A 12,099-nucleotide genomic window follows, 5' to 3' on the forward strand; every position below is an offset into this window, starting at 1 on the left:
AGGAGATGCCTATTACATTCCGGATAGTGATTCATTGTTCAACATTACAGATGTGACATTTTAGTTGTACATTATCAGTATGCCAAATGTGAGTGGCTAATTTCCACACACATGCAGCACCAGTTGTGTCCTCTGTTCAGTAGCAACAGTGATGCCGTTTGTACCACATTTTTGTCAATGTTGATTAGCTCAGATTTATGTGTCTGTGCACTGTATTGCGGGAGAGTCACCCCTACTCAGTATACCCTAACATTTTTAAAGATTGTTCTTTTTAGGAGGGGTGGATTGCATGGTGCCACACTTTGCTGTTGGCAATGCAACATGATTGTTGTTGTGCCACGATTAGGGCTATCCCACTGTTGTGATCTGGGTTGATGTGATGTGCCACATGATATGGGCAGGGAGGTATGCTTGGTTTGCCATGATACACACAGTGTAGGTACTTGTTCATTTTGTTACGTCAAAGGGAGTAATGATATCTTAATGGATGCATGTTGATCTGCAGGTATGGTACATTTTTGGTTTTACTGCCCCTTATCCCTTTTAAGCAGTGACCCTTTCACTTATCTGCATTTCCAATGGTGAGATGTTGCAAGTTTGAGGAAATATGGGTCTTGGTCACAGTTGGGACACTTGATCATTGTTGGCCAGCAAATCAACATCAGGGGTTGTATGAACACAAGGAAGTGACAGAGTGAGACCTGCTCCTTTAAGGATGAACTCCACACTCAGCCACTTCAGTGACCGGGGCCTGCACCATGTTAACATGTTCATGGTGCTTGCACGCGTTTCATCATGCACTGTCACTTGCCTTGTCAGTGTGGCACACAGACAGGCAGCTTTGCTAGGTAGAGCACATGTGCATGGGTTTGTGGCAAGAATGTTTATGTGTGAGGAGGGGCCCCTTCAGGCACATTTTCAATGATAAAGTAATTGCTGTTTCTATGTGTGCTGCCAATGCAGCACACATGTACCTCAAAATTGTTTTGGCTATTGTGAGTTCTCTTGTATGCATGTTGTCGGTCATGTTTTTCCTTGCATGCATTGATTACTGCCCTCCTGTCGGCTTAACCATTGTGAGTATAGTGCAGCATGACTTTCTATGGTTTGTTTCAGGGTGAACAGACAGAAACAATACCCATTATCCTCAACCTTGGCACCACGTGCAGTGTAAGTGGGCCTAGATTTCATGGCTGAGGATTTCAAAAAGGGCTCATTAGTGGTGCTCAGGCCCTAACTCCCCCTGAACATCACATCAGGTGCGATTGGCAGGGTGATGTGTGTTTGGGAATATGCCACGCAGATGGTCACATGGATGATACATGCTGTTATGTCAAAGATGATTGGATGCCGGTGTTTGTGTGCGGATGTTAAAAGACATGACTGCATATTTGTTCATTGACACTGTTGACTTTCCCAAAATACTTATTTCCATGCACATCACGGTGTAATGGGCAACTCACAGCAGGACTAAGGTAGGATACTGTTTTCTTTATGGAACATGTGTACACTTGAGAGTAGAGGAGTGCATTTTGACCTGAGGGGTGATGGTGCCATTTTGCAAGTTGACATGGTTTGGTGCTAAATTGCTATTCTTGCTTGGTGTCATACTTAACTTGTCTTACTTCTTTACAGGAACATTTTAGTTCTGTGAGTATGGTACACAGACAAGACATGTACTAAATGTTATGGTGACATATTCCTGATATGCATAGTCCATGCACTGTACTGTTGTAAACATATCTCCCCTGCTCATAGTATGACATCACATTATGACTCAACTGTGCTGAATGTGTGCATTGTGGGATATGCACCTTTTAGACAGAAGGCTGCATGATCACTATTGTGACAATGCATGTGTTCATGGTATGCTGACTCACTACATGCTTTCTCACTTAGTGGACACAGGGCAGCATCTCATGAACAAGCAAAGAGGCCCATTGCCTGGAGATGTGGCAGGGTGTCAAAATGGCCCCTTGCCACCACGCACATGCAAATTGCCTGCACAGGGCTGCATCTCTGTGACAACAATATGATGATGCACCGTGTACCTGACTGATCATGGGCAGAAGTAAGCATGTCACCACAAATGGCAGCACACATGCACCATTGTGCAAGGGTGTCTGAGTTGATTTGAAGATTGTACATGTGCATGAAGGACCTTACTGCACATACACATATTTGCACACTACTCAGACTCCCTTGCACAATGGTGCAAGTGTGCTTCCATCGGTGGTGGCATGTTCACTTCTGCCCACAATCAGTCTCACACATGGTGCATCATCATATTGTTGTCACAGAGATACAGCCCTGTGCAGACAATTTGTATGTGCGTGGTGTTGAGGCAAGGTAGCCATTTTGACACCCTGCCGGATCTCCGGGCAATGTGCCCCTTTGCTTGTTCATGTTTGCCTTATTTTGTCGTCTGATGTAAATATTTTATTGTCTGAATTTTGGCTTACTTTTCTGTGCTGATTACAACAAGTTTGTGACACCACCAATATGTGTATTGCAATATGTTAATTGGCTAGGATGATATGTGGCTATACCCCCAGGGACAGGAGTATCTGGGACAAGATCTGCCGTCAGTGTGGGTGTGCATGAGAGATATTTATTTGGGCAGGAGTGACACTGGTTCCATCTACCCCCGTCCCCCCAGTCCCTGGTTGGTACCCACCCTGTTGCTGATGTAGCTGGTCTTGTTCAGCACTATCCTGTCCCTGGAATCCAACCACCTACTCCTCACAGATGACTGCTGACACCGGTTCCTCCAAGGCATCCAGGTCCTCCTGTGGCGCTGGACTCCCACTTTTGGTCTGCAGTGCTGCCTGGCGATTGTTGGCCAGTTTCTGCTTGGTCTTGCACTTAGCATCATGCCAGGGCTTCTTGCTGTCGGTCACTGTCCTCCTTACATCTGCAACAGCATTCACCTTGGCTGCGATGGACTGCCATATTGTATTTTTGGTCCTCAATGACACAGTGGAGCTGACAAAGAGCTGGTGTTGTTTCTCTGTCACCTCTGCAATCAGGATCTGGTTTTCCTGCTGGCTGAACTTTGTTTTCCTCTTACTCTTCCCTTTCCCCTGGGTCTCTGGCTGGTCTTCCTGGCTATTTGGTTAGGGGAGTTGTTCGCTCCTGCAGTACTGGATCCAGCTTCCTCCATAGTTCTTCTATGAGTTTTTTTTTTGGTGTTTGGGATGCTTCATGGGCGTTTTGTAGTTGAATCTTGCCACTAACGTGAAAAAAAGTGGTATCACACTGATTAGCGTGCAGTTCATGGCCACTGACTGGCCTGCCACCAATTTTTTCACGTTAGCAGCAAGATTTTTATCGCCGTAAAGCCGATGTTTACGTGGACAAATACCGCTGCAATTAGAAACTATCGCCATGTAGCGATAAGTTCACTATTGCTCCAAATGTACCCTCACAGCTAACATTGTAAACAGACTTCCGCACAGTGTGACCAGGTGGGACAGGACTCAAAGTGCCTAGGTAGACTGTGACATCTAAGACAGGCGAGCAAGAAATTAGAATAATAATAATGGCACTAGTAGAGCGCAACAGCTACCTCACACAGAGGTGTCCCGGCACTTAACGGTATGTGCATCTGAGGATCCACCCCACAATGGAGTTAGCCTTGGCTAAAGAGCCAAGTCTTCAAGATTTTCCTGAACTCACGTTCTGACTTAATCAGGTGCATATGGGAGGGTAGAGAGTTCTATATCCTGGTCGTCCTAACAGTGAAGGACCTGCCTCCCATTCCAGACCTAACATGTCGAGGTATGCACAGCAGGTGCTGGGAATTGAATCTCAATGTGCAGCTCTGTTGATATAAGCAAAGCCTGCGCCACCATAGGCTTGCAGAATAAGGGCACGTCTGCCCGAAGGACAAAACCTCAGTTTTGTCCGCGTTTAGTTTTAGGCTGTTATTATCCATCCAACCTGGGATGTCCTTCAGACACCCCTTAAATCTGGTGAACAAATCAGCTGAGTGATCCTTAAAGGAAAACACCAGCTGGGTGTCATCTGCATAGGAGATTGTCTTCATATCCCAGGATGCAATTAGAGCTGGCACCGAGAGGCTTGTGCACTGGATTCCCCCCATTTCCGCGACCTCAATGAGTTAGAAAACAATGTCAATAACTGCCAATGTATTTCCATACTGCTGTCCACTCATCGGTAAGAGCCACCATATTACACAGCCGTGAGTGCTCCCCTTGGACTCCAACACTGCAGGGATAGGAACCCGGGGGGAGGTCAGGTCGGGCTGTCAAGTATCTTAGCCACGCTGCGACACCAGACCCTTCGGTCTCCCTGATATAGTTGACGTGCAGATGGGAAGCAGGAGTGTGTGGCTGGGGGACCTGCAGAGGTGCCCCTATTAGGAGGTACTGATTGCTGCCGGGGGTAACAATGTTAAGCCCATCTTAATGCAAGAGCATAGTGCAAGCCCACAACTGGGGACACAGAGAATAACACATAGGCTCCTTGAATATGGAAAATACTCTACAGCTATCCTGGGTCTCCAAGAAAAATAGTAGTAAACCTGTTGACCTCTTCAAGATGCTTTTACAAATTTAGGTCTGCACCTGGCTCCTAATCTCTCGCCCTGGTACCTCTCATTAGTCCATCCACATAACTCGCAAGTTACCCGTGATCAGGGTGCAGAGCATCGGGCACCAGAGACAAGACTCCCAACCTCAATTCTTGACGCATTATACACTGGCCACCTAGTACCTATCTATCTCCTAAAGGCAGGCTCATGCAAGGGATAGTGCTGGCCATCGGACGTGACCATCAAGCAGAGAAAATGGACAGAACTGCGGGCAAAAAGTCTAAGCTACCATTTGAGGCCCAGAAAACTACCCGTATGCAGCCGGAAGAGCAGACTGGGGCTGGAGAGCCAAGAATACGACTGGAAAGCCTTGCTCATTACCATTGTCCACAAGATCAAAAAACATGATCACAGGATCACGGAGGCGGAAAATAGGATTTCTGAACTGGATGACAACACAGTAAGTAGCAGAGAACAAATCTCTCAAATGGATTGTCTGTTGAGGGTGATTGCAGCAAAGAATGAAGATTTGGAGGCACGCTCGCACCAGAATAATGTGCGCATACCGGGATTTTCCCGAAAGTACAAATACAGGCCGCATGGAAGACTTTATCAAACGGCTGCTACGCAAGGTATTTAGTGCCAAGGCCTTCTCACCACAACTGGCACTAGAACGGGCACACAGATCATTGAGGGCGCGACCCCCAATGGGAGCGCCACCACAGCATATCATAGCCAGATTTCTCAATTACCGTGACAGGAACACCGTATTATGCCTAGCACGGGAAAAAAAGAAAATTGAATATGACAATACCACCCTCACGTTCTCTCCGGACTTCACAGTGACAGTCCAGGAAGCCAGGAAAAAGTTGGTACAGGTGAAAAAGAAGCTCCAGATATGATGTGCCCGGCACGACTCAGGGTCACTAACCAAGGACGACAACACTTCTTCAACAATCCACAACAGGTGGAGGACTTTCTGAAACGTCTTGATTGAGCAGCATCCAAAGTGAACTCCAACCAGTCTAGATCTCGATCGACTTCGCCATGATCCAATTTAGATTAAAGACAAAAAGAGGTTACTAATGCGGCTCAGCGAGACTAGATAATGCCTAGGGACTCAGAAATTACATCCCTTAATAAAACTATCTGGTTGAACATCGTTGGGACATAAAAATACCTGGGTAGTTCCCCAGTACATTCTGGGGGATACCATCAAGCCCAGGACTGGACTACAGCTGACAAGGTGACCTCTCTTTTCTATTCTATTTCCTTCCCCGGCGCTGAACTATATCTACAGATCCGGGCACCTCTTCACCCCTACTCTTTTATAGACCCTTAGTCAATGGGTCATAATGGAGAAGAAGGTCACTGTGGGCCCCCTAGCTGTACCTCCAAGGGAGAACCCCCTTTCTATCTATTTCCTTTGTCTTTCATTCTTATTGCCGCTTACAGATGAGCAGTATTTTTGGGTATTTTTGTTTCTAATGTTATCAAAGGGTGGGTCATTTATTTCCGACAAGTTGGGGAAGTTGGTGTGGGAGGAGGGAGGTTCGGGACAGCATTAACAGTATCAGGACAATCAATGGCAAGATACCAAAGAAATGCTAGACAGTTGTTATATATATTGTGGCAATTCTAGAAGTACTAAAACTCTTATTATTATTCGATAATGGCAAGGGGGCAGCAATTCACTAATATTAACTTTATGTCCTGGAATGTTCGAGGTTGAACAACCCTCAGAAAAGAAGACATGTTCTGGCAGGCATCAAACAAACATTGCATTATTGCAAGAGACACGCCTAGACCCCTACATCACTCCAAATGTTGCTGCTCGATGGGCGGCACATCGTTGCTTTTCGTCTTACTCTACATACGCCAGAGGTCTAACTATACTCTTCAAAAAAAATACGCCATTTGTTCTAGGAGGCTGTTTACAAGACTCACAAGGTGGATACTGCATTATGTGGGGCCGCCTGCGGTCCCACACGGTTGCAATCGTTAATTGCTATGGTCCCAAAGTAGATGGCCCACATTTCTTAGCTACACTATAGGGCAAAATACTCACCATTGGGTCGACATATATACTTTGGGGAGGGGATTTCAACATTGCCTTGGTACCTACTCTTGACAGATCACACCCGGCACCATAACACTACACCGCAGCGCAGGGGCAGATGGTAAGAATCATAGTGGACAACTACTTGCTGGATGCATGGAGCACCTACACCCCACCATTAGAGAAGGTACACATTATTCTGCTGTGCATTCAATGTGGTCTAGATTGGATTATTGGATAATTTCTAGGGGAATGGGGCAATGGGTGGAACAGGTTGAACACCTAGCTAGGACATACTCCGATCACTCCCCCAAAAAATGGTATTAGCTCTACCGGGGGGAGAGCCCTGAGGACGTGGAGGAATGGATCGAGGTAATGAACCCGGCCTCATTGTCAGGAACCACCTCCCAGAGCCTACCCAACAGCCCAAGACATACAAATGACAGGCGATTGCACTGTATCTTGAAATCAGTCCACAAATTGAAATCGCACAGCCCGACGCAGGAACAAGTGCAACAGAGCAAGGAACAGGCACTAGAGACAGCATCCACGTTCAGAGACTGTGGACTCCTTTTGGAATCTGCATCATCAGAGGACAACACGATCAGGTCGGACTCCGAGAGTAGCGTGACCTTGTTCCCTAATGTAACGCCCCAGAAAGCGGATGGCATATTCGACTAAAAAGAATACAAGAATATCTTGCTAACTCGGACGACCTCTAAGACTACTGGCTGCGATGCAAGAACTGATAATGAAACATATATCCTTTTATTTGTGACTTAAGAATGGCATTAACTTGCAATGTATATTAGCCGCGGGCTCCCTCTGAGCTTGACTACAAGTAGCTACAGCACCATGAGGGGCGTTAGCGATGAACCCCTATTTTTGAAAGCACCAGATACACACAGCAGTTACACAGGGTATGTTTTATTGTTCGGTCCGGTATAGTTCCCCAACCGGGCCTTGTATTAGAAGTTCAGAGGAGGGGAGAAGTTCTGGTGTGAATGGTTCGTCTGGTATGTACTGTGGCCTCTCTTTACCACCTATAATGTCATCTTCCACCTCCACATTGCGACACATATGCTTAACACATACAACTTAATCACATGGAACGTGCGGGGACCGGGATCCATACAGAAACGTTATAGGGTACATGCACAACTACTCATGCTCAAAGCACAGATAGCATTCCTGCAGGAATATCCTCTTACAGAAGCGGAGGTGGCGAAACTCTGCAAAAAGTGGAAAGGACAAATCTTCTCCACCAATTATTCTGTTTTCGCAAGGGGCCCAACGATATGGGTCAGACACAGAGTGCCTTTGTAGAACTGGAGAGGCACACGGACATGCAGGGTAGATACATATTCGTACGTGGGACACTTGATGGCATGCACATAATATTAGGTAATATTTAAACCCCGAACTTTAACCAAGACAAATAATTTGCTGGCCTCAATCTGGTGTTGGCTGGTTGGGAAATGCACCCATGGATCGTGGGAGGGGATTGTAACGCAGTTCTGGATGTTGTGCTAGACCGCTCACATCCCCCCTTGCATGGAGCGGGATCAACTAAACAGGCAAAGGCTCTCTGTGGGTGGTCTGATGGATGGGCATTGAGCGATGTATAGAGACTGAGACACCCGGCTCATAAAGAATACTCATTTTACTCCCCAGTTCACTTACTGCACACGAGAAAAGACAGGATTGTCTGCTCAAGAACAATAGTGGCACTGGTAACACACACCACATACTTGGCTAAGACCTTCTCGGACCATAACCCATTAGAAATGACCTTTGACTGGGGCAGGATCCCCACCCCAGTACCCACTTGGAAGTTATGGCCTCAATTATTGGAAGATACAATGTTCCGCACTACCCTAGCTTATACGATAACGCGTTACTTCACGGAGAATAATAACACTGCGTCTTCAGTCTTAGTTGAATGGGAGACATTCAAGGCAGTCATCCGAAGTAATGCGATCAGTGCTACAGTCGGTGCCAGACAGGAAGTACACAAAAATCTAATAGCGACAGAGAATAAGATGAATACATTGGAACAAGAGGCTGCGCATGACACTGACAAGCAGACCCCTTATAAGAGGCATGTATTCAGCATGCGGAGCTACTAGAGTCCCTTAGGGTCATAGACTACAGAAAGTACACCCAACTAAAACACATGGATGTGGATAAATCAGGGACGTTATTAGCCAGAATGCTGAGGGATGACCTCCCAACTATCGTAATAGGGGAAATTACTAGGGGTGGGCGGAATTTGCGGAATCGCGTTACGCAAATCTCCGCGAAACGGTAAAAAATCTCCGCGAACATGCAGAAATTCCGCGAACACGCGGAATTGCTTGTTCGCGATACTTTTTTCCTGTTCGCGATCGCTGCTTGCGTGCTCGGGGTGAAATATCTCGCGAACACGCATATTGAGAACGCGAACAAGCAAAAAATTTCGCGAAGTTGCGGAACGCAGATTTTTGGGCAATTTCGCCTTCTCCGCGGAACGCGAAATTACCCAAATTCCGCAAATTCCGCGAACGGAACGGAATTTAACGCCCAGGCCTAGAAATTACTTCACCTAGAGGTGATACTGTCAATACTCAACAAAACATAATTGAGGCCTTTACCCTCTATTACACTACACTATACAGCAAACCAGATACAACAGACGGTGTCAACATTGATGATTTTTTAGATGCATTACCCTATCCACAGCTGACTGTAGAGGCCCGGAAAACTTTGATAGGTCCTATTACCGAGACTTAAATAAAAGTGGCAATGAAAGGACTCCTGCGAAATAAAACGCAGGGGTTAGATGGACTCCAGATCGAATTTTCCGATACTTATGCAGAGGCCCTAGTTCCCCAATTAGAGAGACAATATAATAAGTCACTAGAACTAGGTAGCCTACCACCCTCCACAGCGCAAGCACTGGGGGTCTCACTTCCCAAACCAGGAAGTTTAAACATTAGGAGATTGCACCACATTATGGCAACAACCCCAGAGCATTACAAAAATGCAGGCTGCTTTGCGCTAGACCTACGACAAGCATTCGACATGCTAACATGGGATTATGGGCCTCATGTAGGTAGCCAAATACCGGTCGGTAACGGCCGATTTTCGGTAAATATGCCGTTACCGACCGGTATTCAGACAAGTGAGATGTAGGAGTCCAAAAACCACTTTTCGGTAAATATGAGGCGGTAAATACCGATTCATAGTTACCGAATTCTAAAATACCGATTCATATTTACCGAATACACATTTAACGAATCGGTAAATATGAAGTGGTAAATATGAAGTGGTAAAAATTTTAAATGACATGTAGGAGCAGTCGGTAATTAAGAAATCCAGGAAAATCGGTAAATAAGAGTCGGTAATTAACACGGATGGAAAGCAGGTGGTAACCATCAACAATGCACATAAGCAATCCCAAAATGCAACAGCGTGCACAACATGGCCGCCATGTACGTCATTGCAAGGCGCCTACGTCTACAGGCAGCAGGACTGAGGGTGTGGCGACGGGAGGAACAAATCTACAGACAGCGCAAAACACTATTCCAGCTGACTGATGCAGAGATACATGAGAGGTACAGGCTACACCCCGAAACCATCATGGACTTAATCAGGGACCTTCACCCACTCCTGGACCAGCCAATAAGAAGGGCGCACGCCATACCCCCACATGTGCAGGTGCTCTGCAGCCTACATCTGTTGGCATCCGGCAGTTATCAGGTGGTGATAGCTGCGGTGGGTGGGGTATCCCAGAGTTGCCTGTCACGTTTCTTCAGGAAGTTCCTGGATGCCATGATGCAGAGAATGCACCACTACATCAGCTTCCCAAACACACAGGCTGCACTGCAGAAAACAAAAACAGACTTTTATCACATGGCACAGTTCCCCCATGTCATCGGCTGTATTGATGGTACACACATCCCAATCTGTCCTCCAGCTGACACAGAGCACATCTACAGGAACAGGAAGTCCACCCACTCCATCAATGTGCAGGTGATCTGTGATGCAGGGAACATCATCACAGATATTGTTGCAAAGTTTCCTGGGAGCACCCACGACTCTTACATCTTCCAGAATAGTGGGATCTACACACGACTGAGAGCCGGAGAATTCGGAGAGGGATACCTGCTGGGTAAGTAACAGTGACGCCCCTTGAAACCTGCAAATCAGAGTGTATAGAGGCATGTAACTGATGGTTCCCTTTTACTCATCCAGGCGACAGTGCATATGCATGCCGTTCATTCATCCTCACTCCCTACCTACACCCAGCAACCCAGAGTGAGAGACGATACAACGTGGCCCACAAATCTACACGCAATGTGGTGGAGCGCACGTTTGGACTGCTGAAGAGCAGGTTCCGCTGCCTCCACAAGAGCGGAGGCGCACGCCAGTACAAACCCATCACCTGCTGCAAGATAATTGCCACTTGTGCAATGCTGCACAACCTTGCCACGAAAAAAGGTACAGATGTGGAACTAACATATTTTGAGGACAACGAGGATGAGTCAGGCCAGCCAGAGGGCAGCGCAGCTAGAGTGCCAACTGCAATCGATGGGAGAGAGAGACGGGCAGAGATCACATGCAACTATTTCTGAGTAAGTGAGGGGACACAGCGAGTCGTGAGAAGTCATGACGTAGTTTAATGTGGCACCACGCCATGAACACATGAACAGGCCAATCTGGCAATATGCCATCTATACAATGAGTATGTCCAGGGTTACGTCACCCAATGGCAAGTGGATAAGCAGGGCCACATCAATGTTTGCGCATACGCGCTGCAGTGGTGGATTGCACGGCCTGTGCATCCTCACTAGAGCCAACCCCAAGCCGCCTGCTGCTCCTGCGTGCTTCTGGGACGGGGGGTGTGATGCTGCTGCTGGTGTCGATGCTCTCCGCAGCATCCCCTGCAGCAGTTGTCGACGCCTGACTTGTCAATAGCACCCCTAGTGCACTTGTCACCTGCACCATCCCCCGTGACAGGTCGCTGCAGCACTGTGTTAGGCCCTCCTGCATCGTCACAGAGCGCCGGCAAAGTAGGGAAGTCGCAGTTGCCAGACGGTTGAGTGCCCTGCTGGTAGTGTCCCTTCTCTGGCGTTCCCGGCGCCGTGCTTCGATGTCAGCATCTAATTTGCTGCACAACTGCTGGATTGACTGGGACATGTCCCGAATGCCCGCAGCCATGCCGCCAATGTTTGTGTCCATGTTGACTAAGCTTGTCCTCATCACCCGCATGTGCCTCTGGACTGACATTACTGCCTTTGATTGCAGGCGCTGTTGCTTCAACATTTGGCCCTCGAGCCCCAAGAAGACACCATGGCCGTCAGTGGGTGCTGGTGGACTCTGGACACGCGACCTGCGGCGCCCTCTTGCTCCCGTCTGTGCTGCCTGTGAGGTGTGGGGCACAGTGGGATGGCTCCCTTCCTGGGGCCCGGTGCGGTCTTCTGGGCCCATGCTGTCGTCTGAC

Source organism: Triturus cristatus, chromosome 3_1, assembly GCF_964204655.1.
Source record: "Triturus cristatus chromosome 3_1, aTriCri1.1, whole genome shotgun sequence".
NCBI classification, from domain to species: domain Eukaryota; kingdom Metazoa; phylum Chordata; class Amphibia; order Caudata; family Salamandridae; genus Triturus; species Triturus cristatus.